The sequence below is a fragment of the Ursus arctos genome, unplaced genomic scaffold (genome assembly GCF_023065955.2).
Source record: "Ursus arctos isolate Adak ecotype North America unplaced genomic scaffold, UrsArc2.0 scaffold_10, whole genome shotgun sequence".
NCBI lineage: Eukaryota > Metazoa > Chordata > Mammalia > Carnivora > Ursidae > Ursus > Ursus arctos.
In genome coordinates, this window is record NW_026622764.1 from 47173624 (window position 1) to 47191257 (window position 17634).

The 17634-nt window shown below is 33.9% G+C and overlaps 1 pseudogene; it reads right to left on the bottom strand.

Moving 5' to 3' along the window:
- Positions 1 to 925: 925 nt before the first annotated feature.
- The window catches only part of LOC125281789 (tigger transposable element-derived protein 1-like), an 82158-nt pseudogene continuing 65449 nt past the window's right edge, over positions 926 to 17634 (bottom strand).

The window sequence follows — 17634 nt, forward strand, 5'->3', positions numbered from 1 at the left end:
GAATCACACATAGTAAATAACTCTCATGTCTCTATAATCTCCTTCAAACTGGAGCAGTCTTCAGTCTTTGTCTTAATGAATTTGACATTTTTGAAGATTAGAGGCCAGTTATCTTATAGATCAGCCTTCACTATGGGATTAGCAAATGTTTCCTTGTGATTTGATTCAGCCCTACCATCTTTGATAATATTACAGGAGTAAAAATGTGTTCTTTTTATTGCACATGATCAGATATCATGTGATTTTAATTGGTCCAGTTACTGATGGTGTTCATCTTAATCACTTGATTTTGGTGGTGTTTGTCAGGTTTCTCCATCACGTCATTGATATTTTCCGCTTTTAAATTAACATGTATTCAGGGAGAGTTTGCATTCATACCTTATACATTTTCCATTCCTATTCATACTTTCAACTTACTTATTAATCTATTGATATCTGTATAAAACCTATGGTTCTCTATTTTATTAAATGCATTGAGATCTTTTAATATCATCATTTAGTTTGATGTTAAAATTATTCCTGGATTGGTCAATGGGAGAAGCTCTTGCAAATTGGCTCCTGTGTTCTTTTGATATGTCCTCACAATTCTTTAGCCACTTTATTTTCATGGAAAACAAGATGTTTTAGATTCATTTTGTACTTTCCATGAGCCAAAATTAGAATCAACCATTTCTACAAGAATCCTTGATTTTTTTAGAGGGAAATAATATAGGCATATCTCAAATATATTGTAGGTTTGGTTCAATACCACCACAATAAAGCAAATATTGCAATAAAACAAGTCAAATGAATTTTTTTGGTTTCCCAAACTTTTGCATAAAAAAGTTAACACTATAGTATAGTCTGCTAAGTGTTCAATAGCATTATATCTTAAAAAACTCAACATACATACCTTAATTTAAAAGTACTTTATTGATAACAAATGCTAACCATCATCTGAGCTTTCAGTAAGCCATAGTATTTTTGCTGGTGGAGGGTCCTCCTTTATTGTTGATGGCTGCTGACAGATCAGGTTGGTGGTTGCTGAAGGTTGGGCTGGCTGTGGCAATTTCTTAAAATAAAACAATGAAATTTGCCACATCAATTGACTCGTTCTTTCATGAATGATTTCTCTGAGGTATGTGATGCTGTTTGGTAGCATTTTACCCACAATAGAATGTCTTTAAAAATTGGAGTCAATCCTCTCAAATCCTGCTGCTGCTTTATCAACTAAGTTTATATAATATTCTAAATCCTTTGCTGTCATTTCAACAATCTTCACAACATCTTCACCAAGAGCAAATTCCATTTCAAGAAACCACTTCTTTTGCTAATCCATAAGAACTCCTCATTTGTTGAAGTTTCATTATGAGATTGCAGCAATTCAAACATAATAATTATGAGAAAGTTTGAAATATTGAGTTACCAAAATGTGATACAGAGACACAAAGTGAGAAAATTCCACTGGAAAAATGGCACCAATAGACTTGCTTGATGCAGCTTTGCCACAAACCCTAGATTTGTAAAAAAAAAAAAAAAAAAAAAAAAATACAGTATCTGCAAAGTACAATAAAGCAGAAAGCAACCAAATGAGGTATGCCTGTATTTAGAAGTCAAGAACTTGTCTGGTTATGTTCATGGTGAATGAGGAGTCAATACTAAGAGGCCTTCTCAGTGAATAGATCCAGAGAATACACATAGGAATGTACATACGGTCGTATACACACAAAATTCTCTCTACCTAATCTAATCTATCCAACTATTTATTGGAAATTATGTCTTCACCCTGATGTATTCAATTTAACACCACAGGATTCATTCTAGTTTTCTCATTTTTTGTGTTTACAACTTCCTTCTCCACTCAAGGAAACTGCTTTTATTATTCTAAATGTATCTTTTTAAGATTTTATTTTTAAGTAATCTCTATACCCAATGTGGGGCCTAAACTTACAACCCCAAGATCAAAAGTCACATGCTCTACTGACTGAGCCATCCAGGCACCCCTATGTTTATTTGTTTTCCTAATTGCATGTATCTAACCAATCTTCTCTCTCTACTGCCACATATCCCCTGCACAGATACCTCTACTCCCTGCATGCTTTCTGACTTCCATTGTGGGCAACGCCCCCGCCCACATGGATGCCCTCCTCAGAATATTTGATGATTTGATTTTAGGTTTTTTTAAATGTATAAATCTCACCCTTGTGCATCTCTAATTTTCACCATAAACTTCGATTTTTTCAAAACTAAAATTTTATTTCAGTTAACACTAACATGCATGAAAATATTTTGTTGAATGTATATAATGCATAATCAATACATTATAGCCATCACTGTCCACGTGTCACACTATAGTGACACTATTTCAGGATTGTATCCCCCACAGTGGGCACACTCTACAACATATTTTTCATGCTGTGATAGCCTTTTCCCATTGAAGAGAGCACTAATACTGTGTTGTAATATCTAAAAGATACCTATGTATGTATATGTACTTGAAAAATTAGTATGATTATTGGTGTTTAATCAGGGCATCAATATTATTTAAATGTTATTGGTATTATGATTAGTTTGGACTTAGAGTAGAGCTTTAAATTGTCCTCATGTATACGAACAAATACATGACACTATTTTAGTCCGTGTGTGTGTGTACACAATTAAAATTAAAGGAGGTAAGAGGATTACTAAGACTCTGTTTTTGTTTTGTTTTTTTAGCACTAGGTTTTGTAAGGCTGTAACTGTTTGTAGAAATCCACTGAACAGAAAATCAGCATAACATGTTGGGAAAGAGCATAGATTTTTGATCAAGGCATCCTGATTTAAAATTCCAGTTCTCCTCTTACTCTTTATACATTTTGGGGAAAAATTCCTTGACCAATTTGTTTCAATCCTTCTTCTCTAAAATGATGATTAAAGAGTATCTACTTCACTGAGTTATGGTGAAGACTAAATGTGTTACTATATACAAAATAGCCTGCCATATAGTATGCACTGTGTGTTAGCTATTATTAATGCAATATTAAAATATTTTTTCCTGAAGATGACATTAATACCATGTATTCACAGGGAAGCTAAAATGTAAAACTTTATTAAATTTCATCCTTCACTGGATGTCTCTGTTTATGTCTAAGAATATTTGGAAACCAAACTGGCCAATCTCAACTAATTTGCTTATATGTGTTAGAATATGGGAATGTTATCTAATTTGATTTCCCTGTTTCATGTCACCTGACTCTTTTTAATGAATGTCCCTCCAGCCAAATTGAATAAGGAAATTGTTAAATGGCAAATACTTTAGTGAGTTCAGTAAAAGAAACATAACTGTGGATATCTGGGGAGAACAGCTTGTATTTGCTAGCAAACTAGCCAGGAGGCACATTTAACAATTTTTTCAATCCTTTCACATTTGACAAGTAAAGAATACCCACTGTTTCATGTTTTTCCAAAGGAAGGGTTGTCCACTTTTATTCACTCTTTCCCATAGCTATCTAAACACCTGAACAATAACTATTTTTTCATCTTTCTGCCCTGCTTGAGCTACTCATCAATATCTATTTTTTGTTCTCTCCTGTTTTGGAGGACAGATGTCCTTGATTTGAGTAGACTAGTGCTGATTCCTAGTATCAAAGGCTATTTCACTATCTAGAGTCTTCAAAGACAATTCAAAGTAACCTTTCATCCCTCTTCCTGGTGGACCATCATTAATGAAACTTGCATTTTTAATGTTACAGTCCTGCTGACCACCACATCTGAAACCACAAGAATGACAGTGCATGCAAAACTCTATCCTACTGTGCTTTTGCTCACTGCCTTGTGAAATTGAGATCTAGTGCAAAAATCATGGAGTTTTGATGCTTCACTTTGAATGGAAGCTTTGCTGTTTTGGCACCAGAAATGAGAAACCTAAAAGAATTGTTAGTTTACAAAGTTGGATAGCACTGGAATGTTAAAAAGAAAGAAGAAGAAAGAAAGAAGAAAGAAAGAAAGAAAGAAAGAAAGAAAGAAAGAAAGAAAGAAGAAAGAAAGAAAGAAAGAAAGAAGAAAAAGTGGAAAATATATGCCATGAAATGCTGCAAACCAGAAATCATGGAGTTGCCCCTTGCTGTGAGTACATGATGGAAGCTTTCATGTACTACATTTGGTTAACCTCAGAAATTTATATGTGTTGGGCTCAACCTACATTATTCAGCTTATTCTTTATAAGATCATTTTAATGACCAATTAATTAATTGCAAAGCATTGGTAAGCCTGTTGTACATGGTCTATTTAGAAGAAGTCATTAGAATTAGTTAGATTTATGCTGTCATAAAAACCTTTCAAAAGCCCTTGACAAAAAATATTAACTCTTTTAGATAAGTACATGCTGTCACTGGTTCTATCAACCAACAAATAAGAATTCATTTGTGAATTCATCTATGTTTTGAAGATTTAGAGAACTAATTTTGGAACTGGGATGAATTTTCAAAGTTGGGTACTTAGTAAATGTAGACAGTAGTATAGAAAGCCACCTTAAAAAGATATCATAATTGCTTCTATAGAATAGAAGAGGATGACAGACATAATAATTCAAAAGATGGATGAAAAAAGACATACAATTTTCTATATGTGGGTAGATTTTCAAGCCATACCAATTCCTGAAATATACTTCCCAATAAACATAAACAAATCCATACTTGGGTTAAGCTGGATTTTTATGGTAATGAGAAGCAGTATATCACAGAAATTAAGAGCAAAATTAAAGTAAAACAAAACAAAATAACATTCAGTAGCAGTAGTGCCATGTTTTGTGTTCATTCAGTCAATAAATTCTGTTATGAATCCACCATGTTCAGACACTACGCTAGGCATTTATGATGCAACAGTGAATTAAAAACAAAACATCTCCTGCACCTTAAGGATACTTGGAAAATTACCTAAACACTGAAAGTCAGTCATCTGGTATATAAAATAGAAGTAATAAGAGTACCCCATCTGGTGGTTGAAAATAAAATAGATTATTCCCTTGTCCATAGTCAATGATCAATGTTACCTACCATTATTTTTGTTGCTACTGTCATCATCATCATTGGAATCCTAGATAACAAATAATTAGTATATTTGTCCTGTATTATCATAAACAGCACAAATGCTAATGATTAGATTTGTACAAAATGATTAAAAGGTATTTACATCTTTTACCAAATTGGCTCAAAAGGACAAATATTATTAATTTTTTCTAGCATAGCACACATGAGACCATTTCTAAACATGATTTCTGGATGACTAATATAAAAGCTGACCCACGTACATTTATTAATGTTCTTTTGGAGTAGGCTATACAAATAAAATTGTTTAGGAATATAAATATGTAGAGAAATTTTTGAGATCACAACTTTTTAGGCTGGTCAATAATATGATGATGTAGTTTGTCCTTTATTTTTCCAAAAGTAATTGTGTACTTTTAGAATTGTAATCCATCCACCATTCCCCATCCATCCAATTGTATAGTTAAATCCTTCAAGATATTCAATGTTTGTATGTTCTATACTGTCTTAGTAGAAGGATACAAAAGTCATTAAAACACAGTTTTGTCCTTGAAATAGAAACAGTACAGTTGGGAATACAGGTATGAGCATATATTTATATTGATTCAATTACATGACAGAAATTATCATTTCAAAAGCATCCATTCTGCCACCATATCTATATCTCTTTTGATGAGCCCATGTCATCCACTGTAAGAGCCAGATAAATCACCAACACAGCTTCCTGAATTTCAAGTTCTAGGCTGAGGCTAGTTTGCTTTTCCATATATTCTTTGAGTCCTCTTCCTCAATGGCTTCCTTTATGACTAGTCTTATATGGCTTAATATCATAACTCCTTTTCTTTGTTAAGTGTGATTTGTTGAATTTATTTCGGATTCTAAGACCTGAGTCTGCTTTTATACATTTTTATGTAACTCTATGAGAGACTGGCTTTTTACCATACCCTAGGCCTGCCTGGGTATTTGAGCACATGGTGCCATATACTCTAAGTATGCAAGGAAATGGAGAGCAAATAACAAAAATATAAGGGCCTAGGGAATTACAGGGAATAGCTGATTCACATAGTGCATGAAAGTTAGGTTTTTGGACAGCACATGAAAAAAGAGTTGTACTTAATATGAGGCCAAAAGGAGACAGGCTTTACATCAGAATGAGTTAAATACTGCAGATGTTTCCTCCAGCATTGGAAGAGATTTAACAATAGATGAAAGAATTGGCTAGTAGTAATATTAATTGTAATAAAAAATGACACCATCAATATTCCTGTGCCACACATTACTTAAGCATATATTAATCCACATAATTTTCCAATAATCTTAAGCAATACTTACTCCCCCAATTTTATAAATGAGCAGTTTAGGCAAGAGTGATTATACAGAAGAGTGATAGTATGCATGCAGCACATTATCCAGGTATATGGAGGCTTTAAATAAAAGCAAAAGAACTGCTGCTTATAAAATGTTATCAAATTCATCTAAATCTCCCATAACTGCGAGAAAGCTAACTCTTGTGACTCTGTTAGTTAAGTGCAAGTTCTCTGGAGTGAGCTTTCCCAGGTACCAACTTTAATTCTGCCATTTGCTCTGTGGAATCTTAAACAAGTTACTTGATCTCTCATGTCTATTTTCTTCTCATCTGAAAGCAGTGTTGTGAGAAACCAATTCATATAAAGCAGCTAAAATTATGCTTGGCAGTTAATAAGCATTCAGTAAGTGATATCTGCTCTTGTTAATTAATATTTATTATCAGGTATTATTGATTCTTCCCTTTCCTATCATTGAAGGGTATGTTATTCTACTCTTTTTATGTCTCAACCTAAGATATTTCCACTTATTTCCTACTCAAAGGAATGAAGATTCATTTCTGTCACAGTGCAAATCTCTTGCCTGTCTCCGTCCTCCTAATTTATTATTTAGATAGTATCAGTTACCTTTAAATTAGGATTCAAAAACTCACTTGTGTCCATGGAACAGGCAATTACTTAGCCCCTTTTGGCCCTTCTTTGAGCTCCTATCCTCTCTCACACCTTCCAGTCCTGAGCGTGAAGGTGTGTGGATTTATGCTTGTCAGATTGGCTCTCATTTTTAATTGGACATCTGCTATTTCCTCCCACAGAAGCAGCCATTAAACAGATCTCCACAGCCTTCCTACCTTCCAGGAAATTGTTGAACTCTTTTATTTGCTATGTTCCTTCTCCTGTATCTTTGCTTATACACCTACAAACTTAGAGTACATTTTAATTTTAATTTTTAATTGTTATACTATAATTTACATTGAATCTGAGGAGGATACAGAGAAATCCTACAGGTTCATCTTGGTCTTTCTGCAATTGGTAGTGATACAATAAAATGATCTATTAATTAGGGTAACATCAAAGAAGCGTTCAGAAGTAAATTCTGGGTTTTAAATTTTTTAAGCTTCATTTCAAGTATTTTTTTCATATTTTCTATTTTACATAAATAATGTGAATGGGGAGTGTATAGGATCTTATTTGAGGGACGTCTTGTTGGTTGTCAGGGGATATAGGAATGTTTTAATGTAAACGATGGATAATATTACCATAAAGATATACTTTAGTACTTTTTACTCATTTAAAAATGGCTTATACTCTCTTCTAAGTGTGTGTATATGTGTGTGTACATATTTATGAGTATGTATGTATATATGCATGTACCTCTCAGTATATTTTATGATTCTATCAGAGAAAGCAAATATTCTAACAGAAAAAATAACTTTAGGATTTCTCATGTCAATTGTATGTTTTTTTTATTTTATAGAAAACATCTTTATCTCTAATGCATTGGACTATAAATGTCAGCTTATAATAAAGCTACTATAAACAACCAAAGAAATCTGTGTCTGTTTGTACCAATGCATAGGTGATTTCAATCAGAAATATATGCCACAGTAAGAGATGGAGTTGGAAATATACCAGGTGGAAGATAGGCAGATTAAGTCAGTATGATCTTATTCTGTTGATATTTTGCAATTAGAATTACTGATGATTTCTAACATTAAAATTAATACTCATTTAAAACATAGTGATTTTAATATAATATTCCCTTGAAAATGCTACGACATTCCTAAAGTGTATGCATGGGAAAAAACAGCAGTTAGGGCACCTTTGTGTGAGAAGTATGTTTTTGTTATTTTTATGGTAGGAAATAGAGGAGAAGTGTTTCAATCAGCCGACTTCTAAAAGGTGAGGCTGAGGTCATCAGTCAAAATAAAACAGCCATGTCTCTAAAAGGAAAATAGATCCCTTAATAAACAACTTCTCAAAATGAACATGGCTTATTTAACACTAGAGAATAGAAGTATTAAACACAAACGCTCCCATCTGTGTATGTTTCCAAGTATATCACAAAATAGATGTTTTTTTGTGTCTGTTCTTCAGTTTCCATTCTTTTGAGCAGTTTGCCTCATGTTCTTAAGCAGCCCAGAGTTAGTTGTTAAATTCTAGAGAGCAGGCTGTGTTTGAAAGATCTTAGAATTCTGAACTTCACTCTTGGTATGGCTGAAAATGTTCCCTGACTGATCTCTCTCTTGCATATCTCATTATGTTCCCATGCTCATTTGGGATTGGATATAAAAAAGTACAAAAGAGATGAGTAGTCATTTGCTGCAATGCAGGGCACTTGTTTTTAGCCATCATCTTTCTTGTCTTTACACATTAACACATTTCTAAACTTTTAAAAATCAAGTAGTTCTTATTTATCCTTGATAAATAGTAAATAATTGAGCTCAATCATCAGCTTCTATTTCCTATTTAAAAAATATTTATTTATTTGAGAGAGCGAGAGAGCAAGGGGTGGGGGTGGAGGGGCAGAGAGGCTGAGGGAGAAAATCTTCAAGCTGACTCCCCACCGAGTGGGGAGCCGGGTGGGGGCTTGATTTCAAGACCCATGAAATCAGGACCTGAGACAAACCAAGAGTCAGAGTCTTAACTAACTGAGTCACCCAGGCGCCCCAGCTTCTATTTCCTTTTATGACACGTAGATTTGTTGAGTTTAAGGGAATAGCATTTCAAAGATGTCCTTATATCCAAATAGTAGTCGAAATGAAGGCTGAGTATTAACAATTCTTTGTAATGTCTTTGTACTAGGTCCATAATCATAACTTACATGTTATTGTCATTTTGTAAATTCAGGACAAATTTCTAGAACAAAACATAAACAAAAGCAAACCATTCCATGAAGATCCTTTACCATTTCATCACTTGTTTTCCCTCATTTGTGATTTCACAATATATATTATTTAAAGTGGAGTTGTTAGAGTATATAGTAACTCTAAGAATAAACCACCTAGACCAAATTTGGCTTTTTGGTGTCCTGCTGACCATGAGTCCTATACTTCAGCAGCCCAGAAGTTCCCAGGGTCTATGTGGTGAATAGAATAGTGCTGAAAAATGAGCTCCAATGTATATCAGAATTATCACAGGGGTTAATTTCCATTTCAGTTATTAACAATCATTTTTATTCATACAACACAACTGCTAACAAATTCTAGGCAATGTGCCAAGCTTAGTGACTCAGATATAAAAGGCACGGGCCCTGTCCCCAATTTGTGGAATATGTTGTGTGGATTTTGAATTTCTAGTCCTCTTAGGAGAATATTCTCCATTCCATTTGGTCAAGTCCTCTGAGAAAAGTGGGGCATTTATTTAATCAAGACAATAATACAGTCTTTCCAGGATCTCTCTGAATCACTAAAGCCACTCTAGAGCTGACTTTACTTTTTAGAGTGGATGATAAGTTTATTTTTCTTTAAAATAGGCAACTGAAAATATTTTAAGATTTTTTTTTAGTTAAAAAATTTCACATTATAGAATTTAAACTCTCATTAGATTATGACAGGTATTTTTCAGACATATTTATTATTACTACATGATCCATGAAAATAAATCAAAGAAACATTAAGACAATCTGTAAACATGTCTAATTATTAACTACACATATATTTGAGATTGCTTATTTTTTTCTTACCTATGAAGTATAACAATCTCGACTAATACTTGTATGGATAGAGGATTTTGTCAGTTAGATGTGTTTTGAATTCTATTTCTGTTATGTAATAGTGACCTTGAAGATCTAATTCATTTTTTCTAAAATTCTGTTCTGTTATCTGCCAATAAAAGATCATCATTAAACATTTTGCAAAATGTTTAATACCATAAATTATTCTATTTACAGAATAATACATGTAAAATACTTAACAAATAGCTCTTATTTGCAGATATGTGTTGCATATGTGTAGGTAGAAGACATTCACAGATGTACTTATTTTTTTGTATTACAAATAGAGTTTGAAGCAATTTGAAACAAATAATGAACAAAGGCTAAAAATTACTAGATGGGGGAGTCACTTCTGGATATGGTGGGAAAGCTTTTATATTACTAACTCTCCAACAGTTAAGATTTTATTTATTTATTTGACAGAGAGAGAGCAAAACCAGGGAGAGCGGAGAGGGAGAAGCAGACTCCCCAGCAAGCAGGGAGCCTGATGCAACACGGTGCTCGATCCCAAGACCCTGACCTGAGACGAAGGCAAAAGCTCAACTGAATGAGCCACCCAGGCACCCCTGGAAACATATATTTTAAAAAAGCATTTGCAGCAATTTAAGAATGAATAAATTCAGGGGAACAATGGGGAAGCAAACAAAATATTAAAAAAGGGAATTGCAAAGAGTGATACTTTGTGCTCATGAGGGTTCATTTTCATCCTGAAGGCGTTTCCCAAGCCACACGACAGACATGAGTTTGGTAAAACACAATAGGAAAATTTCAATTTCACCAGCTTTAGGAGTCAGAGGATAGAGTTCAGGAGTGCCATAGTGGCTGGAAAATGATAAATTGGAAATGGAAATATAAAATATAAGGTGGAAAATTATGAAGTCTTATAAAGAAGGCAGCTATGCAGTGGGGAAACCCCAAAATCTGAAACTTCATCCCAAAGCTTGGCTAGTTTTTGAACTGTATGTGTGTGGGGAAGACTTCAGCAAGTCCAGCGGAAATTGAGAGCTGGGAAGTTGGAAACACTGTGGACTGGAGATTTCATCTGTTGCCTATTGCAGAGGATATAGTTTGGAATTTGAAACCAGTCAAGGAGTCTGTTTTTTTAAAACAAAAATCAACATTCTTTGATGTATTTATTGAGAGGATTCTGCAAATTTTACACTTTTTTCTATTAATAGGACATATCACATTTATTGATTTACATGTGTTGAACCATCTTTGCATCCCAGGGATAACTCCCAGTTGATCATGATGTATGATTTTTTTAAAATATTATTTATTTATTTATTTATTTATTTATTTATTAGAGAGAGAGAAAAAGAGAGAGCACAAGCAGGGGGAGCAGCAGACAGAGGGAGAGGGAGAAGCAGGCTCCCAGCTGGCCAGGGAGCCCGATGAGGGGTTCCATCTCAGGACCCTGGGATCATGAACTGAGCCAAAGACGGATGCTTAATGGACTGAGCCACCCAGGTGCCTGATGTATGATCCTTTTAATGTTTTGTTGGAAAGTAGGTTTACTAATATTTTGTTGAGAATTTTTGCACCTATATTCACCAGGGATACTAGTGTGTAGTTTTCTATTCTTGTAACATCCTTATCTGACTTTGGAATCAGGGTAATGCTGGCCCTGTAAAATAAGTTTGGAGTGTTCCCTCCTCTTCATATTTTGGAAGAATTTGAAATGGATTGGCATTAATTTTTCCTTAAATGTATTGTAGAAATCATCAGTGCAACCATCTGGTCCTGGACTTTTTTGTTGTTATTGGGAGGTTTTTGGTTACTGTTTCAGTCTCCTTACTCATTATTGACCTGTTCAGATTTCTTATTTCTTAATTATTTTCTATTGTAGATTATATGTTTCTAGTATTTATTCATTTCTTCCATGTTATCTGATTTGTTGGTGTTCCTAGTAGCCTCTTATGTTCCTTCGAATATCTATGATGTGTGTTGTAATGTCTCCTCTTTCATTTCTAATTTTCCTTATTTGAATCTTCTTTTTGCCTTGTTTAATGTAGCTGAAGTTTTGTCTAATATGTTTATCTTTCAAAAACCAAATATTAGTTTCGATGGTTCTGAAGGTATAAATGCCCATGTCTCCCACTAGATCCTTTAGTTGACTAGATTGCTCTTTAAAACTGGTTAGAAGGGCTGGAGCCAAGTATAGGATGCTTTTTAGATTTTCTAGTGTGCAGATGTGAGCATTTCTCTGTGACAGCAGGGGTGCTTGTAGTCTATGGCTGGTAAGGGGCTGGCACTGATTATAGGGCTTTTTCAAGATCTTTGGGGATGCAGACAGAAATGTTCCCTGCTATGTCCCTTGGCTAGCAGTACTGCTATGGGCTGTGTCTGGGAGTGGCTGGAGTGGGGTAAAGAGCCATTAGAGGATCTCTGGGGACACGTGAGAGTGTCTTCCACTGGGATTTTCAACCCTCAGGACTCCTGACATATTGAGGCCATAAGGGGGCTGAAAGAAAGTATAGGTTATTTTTAGGATCTCCAGGGATGCAGATGAAAGTGTCTCCTTTTAGGTCACTGTGCCAGCAGGATTGTTTGCAGACTATGGCTGGGATGGGCTGGAGTTCTGTCACAGGGTCCTTTCAGGGCTTATAGTTTGATTGAGCTTGGTGGGCTTAACTCCAGGGGCTCCTGGACCATGGCAGAGAATCTTGGACTGTTCCAGGGTTTCACTTTCCTACCTGTGTCCCAAAGTTTCCCCAAAGACACTTTTGTCTGTGGATGGATGTCAAATTGTTGTTGAGAGGGGATATGAGAGGGGGATGAATTATTCGGCCATCTTGTTGGTATCACTCAAGAGATTTACTTTAGATTTAAAACTTATATAGGTTGAAAGTGAGGGCAGGGCTGTGTGTGGGAGGTAAGATATTCCATTCAAATGGTAACCAAAAAAGAACAGAGTAGCTATACTTATTTCAGACGAAACAGACTTTAAGTTGACAACAGTCACAAGGGACAAGAAGTCATTACATAATGAAAAAAGAATCAATTCAACAGGAAGATATAAGTTATAAATATATATGAACTCAGCACCAAAGCACCTAAATATATAAAAAAAAATTGGCAGATCTGAAGGAAGAAAAAGACAGCAATATAATAATAGCAGGAGACTTTAATACTCTGCTCTCTATAGTGGATAAATCATCCAGATAGAAAATTAGTAAGAAAATAGCAGTCTTGAATAACACTATAGAACAAATGGACCTAACAGATATATACATAACATTCTATATAATAGCAGCAGAATACTTGTTGTTTTCAAGTGCACATAAAATAGTCTGCAGGATAAGCCACATGTTGGGCTGCAAAACAAGTCTTAACAAAATTAACAAGATTGAAATCATTCCAGGTATTTTTCCAACATGGAAACTGAACAACATACTCTTCAACAACTATTGGGTCAGATAAGAAATTAAGCTGGAAATCAGAAAATAACTTGAGACAAATGAAAATGAAAACACAACATACTAAAACTCATGGAATGTGACAAAAGCAGTATAAGAAAGGAAAAATAAAAACTGATGAAATAAGAGTTGTTTTTTTGGAAAAAAAATAGACAAACTTTAGCTAGACTAAGAAAAAAGAGAAAATGCAAATAAAATCAGAAATGAAGGGGGAGACATTGCAACCGATCCATAGAAATAAAAAGGATATAAAGGACTCTTATGAACAAATATACACCAACAAATTGGACAACTTAAAAGTGGATAAATTCCTAGAAACATACAACCTACCAATTTGGAATAAAAAAAAAATTTAAAGCCTGAACAGAGCGATAACACATAAGGAGATTGAATCAGTAATCAAAAAACTCCCAACGAAGAAAAGCCCAGGCCTACATGGCTTCATGGATAAATTCTACTGACAAAAGAAGAATTAATACAAATTCTTAAACTCTTCCAAAAATATAAGAAGAGGAAATACTTCAAAACTCATATGTGAGGTCAGCATCACCCTAATATCAAGGCCAAACAAACTGACCACAACAAAAGAAAACAAAAGACTACAGATTGATATCTGTGATGAACATAGATGCAAAAATTCTCAACAAAATACTAGCAAACAGAATTCAAAATCACATTAAAAAGATCATAGACCATGACTACGTAGGTTTATCTCTAAGTGCAAAGGTGGTTTATTATGCACAAATCAATCAATGTGATACATCACATTAACAGAATGAAGGATAAAAATCATATATTTATCTCAATAAATCCAGAAAAATTTTGACAAAACTCCATTTACTATTTCATGATAAAAATGCTCAATAAATCAGCTATATTCAGAACTTACCTCACATAAAAAGTGAAAAACCCACAGCTAATGTCACACTCAATGGTGAAAACTGAAAAATTTCCTCTAAGATTCAGAGCAAGAGAGGATGCCCACTCTTGCCTGTCCTATTCAATACAGTACTAGACATCTCAGCCAAATTAAGAAACAAAAAATAAATGCATTCAAATTAAAAAAGAAGTAAAACTATTATCTTTTAGCAGATGACACGATCTGATACATAGAAAATACTAAAGACTATTCATATACTATGCTATGCTCACCAGAAGTGTAGCTACCATCTGTCACCATACAATGCTCTTATAATATTACTGACTATATTTTTTATGCTGTGCATTATAGAAAGTGATCTTGAATTCAATCCATGACTGGAGGGGAAAAGTTACTTTTTAATAATTATTATTATTAATCCCAATAAAGGCCATTATTGGGATATATGATGGCATTTCAATGTGGATTGCAAATTAAATAATACTATTGTTTCAATATTGTTTTGTGATTTTGATAACTGCTCAGGACATAAGAAAATGCCCTTGTTCTTAAATAAGACACCCTGAGTATTTAGGGTAACAGAGCATACATGGTATCTTTATCTTATTCTTAAATGATTAAATTAAAAACTTACTCTTAAACTAAAAAAGGATTTAGAATGAAATGTGCACATACGTAAATATCTATGGATAGATACACAAATACAGCAAAAGGGAGAAACTATAAATAACGGTTTTGTGATTTTGATAACTGCTCAGGAAGTAAGAAAATGCCCTTGTTCTTAAATAAGACACACTGAGTATTCAGGGTTACAGAGCACACATAATATCTTTATCTTACTCTTAAATGATTAAACTAAAAACTTACTCTTAAACTAAAAGAGCATTTAAAATGATATGTGCACATATGTAAATATCTATGGATAGATACACAAATACAGCAAAAAGGAGAAAATATAAATAACGGATGAATCTGGTTCAGGAGTATATGAGAATTCCTGGAAGCCTCTGTGAAATATTCTGTAAGTTTGAAACTAGATCAAATTGAAAATTTCAAAATATAAGTAAGGAACTGTTAAAGACAAAATTTACGAAAGAGACAGGATGATGAGATGAGAGAGAAACACACAAGCAAGGTCATGGAAATACCTAGTTCTTAGTTGTCTTGGTGATTCCCAAGTGTTCATTTTACTACATTTCACAACTTTTATATGTGTATCTTACACTTTTTTTTTTAAAGATTTTATTCATTTATTTGACAGAGATAGAGACAGCCAGCGAGAGAGGGAACACAAGCAGGGGGAGTGGGAGAGGAAGAAGCAGGCTCATAGCGGAGGAGCCTGATGTGGGGCTCGATCCCATAACGCCGGGATCACGCCCTGAGCCGAAGGCAGACGCTTAACCGCTGTGCCACCCAGGCGCCCCATCTTACACTTTTTAATGACTCCCACACATATTATACACCAAAAAAATAGGGTACAAGAAAAATTTTAGATGAAACAACTGCTATATCAATAATATGAAGCTTCATTTTAATGACGTGTTTACCACAGCAAAGAGCCACAGTAGCATAAGACAAACATAGGGAGAAAATGAGTAATTAATTTCGAATTACAGATTATAGAGAAGAGTGACACTTCTTCCCAGATGCAGCAATATTCTGAAGCCTGAGAAGTCACTTCCCAACACCACAGATGGGAAGTTTCGTTCCTGGGACAGCACGTTAGTTTCTCAATAACATGGTTTTACATATTCAAATTTGTAATATTGTTTTATTAGTTTACATTTTGTTTCCAGTGCCTCAGTTTTGTTTTTAATCAGTAAAACTCATTCATATTGGATTTTACATTTCTAGTTCATTACCCTTCTGCTTCACTGAGCAGCTCACAATAGTAGTGCAAGTTGGCTAATTGAACATAATAAAAAAAATAAAAAAGTAAAACTCTAAATCTAAAAAAAAAAGAAAGTAGTGAAAGAGAGAGCCTGTCACTCTATAACTCACCTAAATAAACTGATAAAGATCCGTGAAGTTACTGGCTACTTTATATTACTGGAAATACTAGAGCAGTGGCAAGTTGTTGTGAACTGGAAACAATCCTGGAATTAATCTACTGATATCAAGATTTGAAACTGATCATTTTTGAAATTTTGCGGGGAGCTATTTTGGACATTTGCTCTATTGAGGGAAAGGTTTTCAGCAGTGATTGCCTGATAAAACTTCATGGTTGTAGGTGCCTGCCTTGTTTGCAGCTTATGAAGACATATTAACTTTCCAAAGTTTTGTGCTATGAGATTTACAGTAAACTTTTTGTCAGAATCTTGACTTTATTGATTGATATAATCAAAATAAAACAAGTCATTTTCCTTCCTTGCTGCTGAGGTAGTTATTTGAATATAAAAAATATAATCCATATATTGATGGTTGGAAACTTTTCTAATACTTACATCTAAATTGTAAAAAATTATCTTAGAACTGATTTGATTTTAGTGAAGATTAAAATCTATTTTTCTCAAGATGCTTAACTCTTTTTAAATAGAAAGCTTTATCTGAAGGTAGCAGTGAGGAAGAAAGCAGACCTTCTACGTTCTGTATATAGATACACAAAATAGTTCAAAGCAATTCTTTTTCCATTCCGATTCCTATCATAATCAGCTTATTGCACCTGAATTAACATAGCTCTTCATCTGGGGCTCCACATAACTAAAAAGCAAATTGGAAATTTACTATTGCCAGTAAGTGGCAATTTTCATCCAATGAGCATTAAGCAAAATAATATAACTATATAAAAGTAAAATATATGGTGTTGAAAATTTATTTCAAACGTCCCATTAAATATTTCAATGTTAAAATGTGAGCAGTTATCTTAAATAGTATCTTCAGATGATCATTGCAAAGTATCGTGTTCTTCCTTACAAACTGATACCTCTATACAAGGTAATGCGACCAATTTCAATTGCCAAGCCAAGATTATTCATCAAAGCCCATGCTTTGTTTGCTTTTTGTTCTTATTTATTTATTTATTTTTAGGTCTGAACTGGGATAAGAAGCAATGGAAGAAACTTTAGATCTCTTCTCACTTTTTATTTAAGAAAATTGTTAATCATTGTAACTTTCATTTTAGAATTAACTAATAGAATCAACAGTTACCTTTTCTTCATATTTATTTCAATAATAATTGGTTGAAAAATTATATCCTATTTGAAATTTACCTCATGTTTCTTCTTCATCTATTACAACTAATAGTTACATGATGTTGTGAGCACATGCACCTCAAGTATCAGTTAATATAATGACAATGTAATCAGGCCAGTGGTCA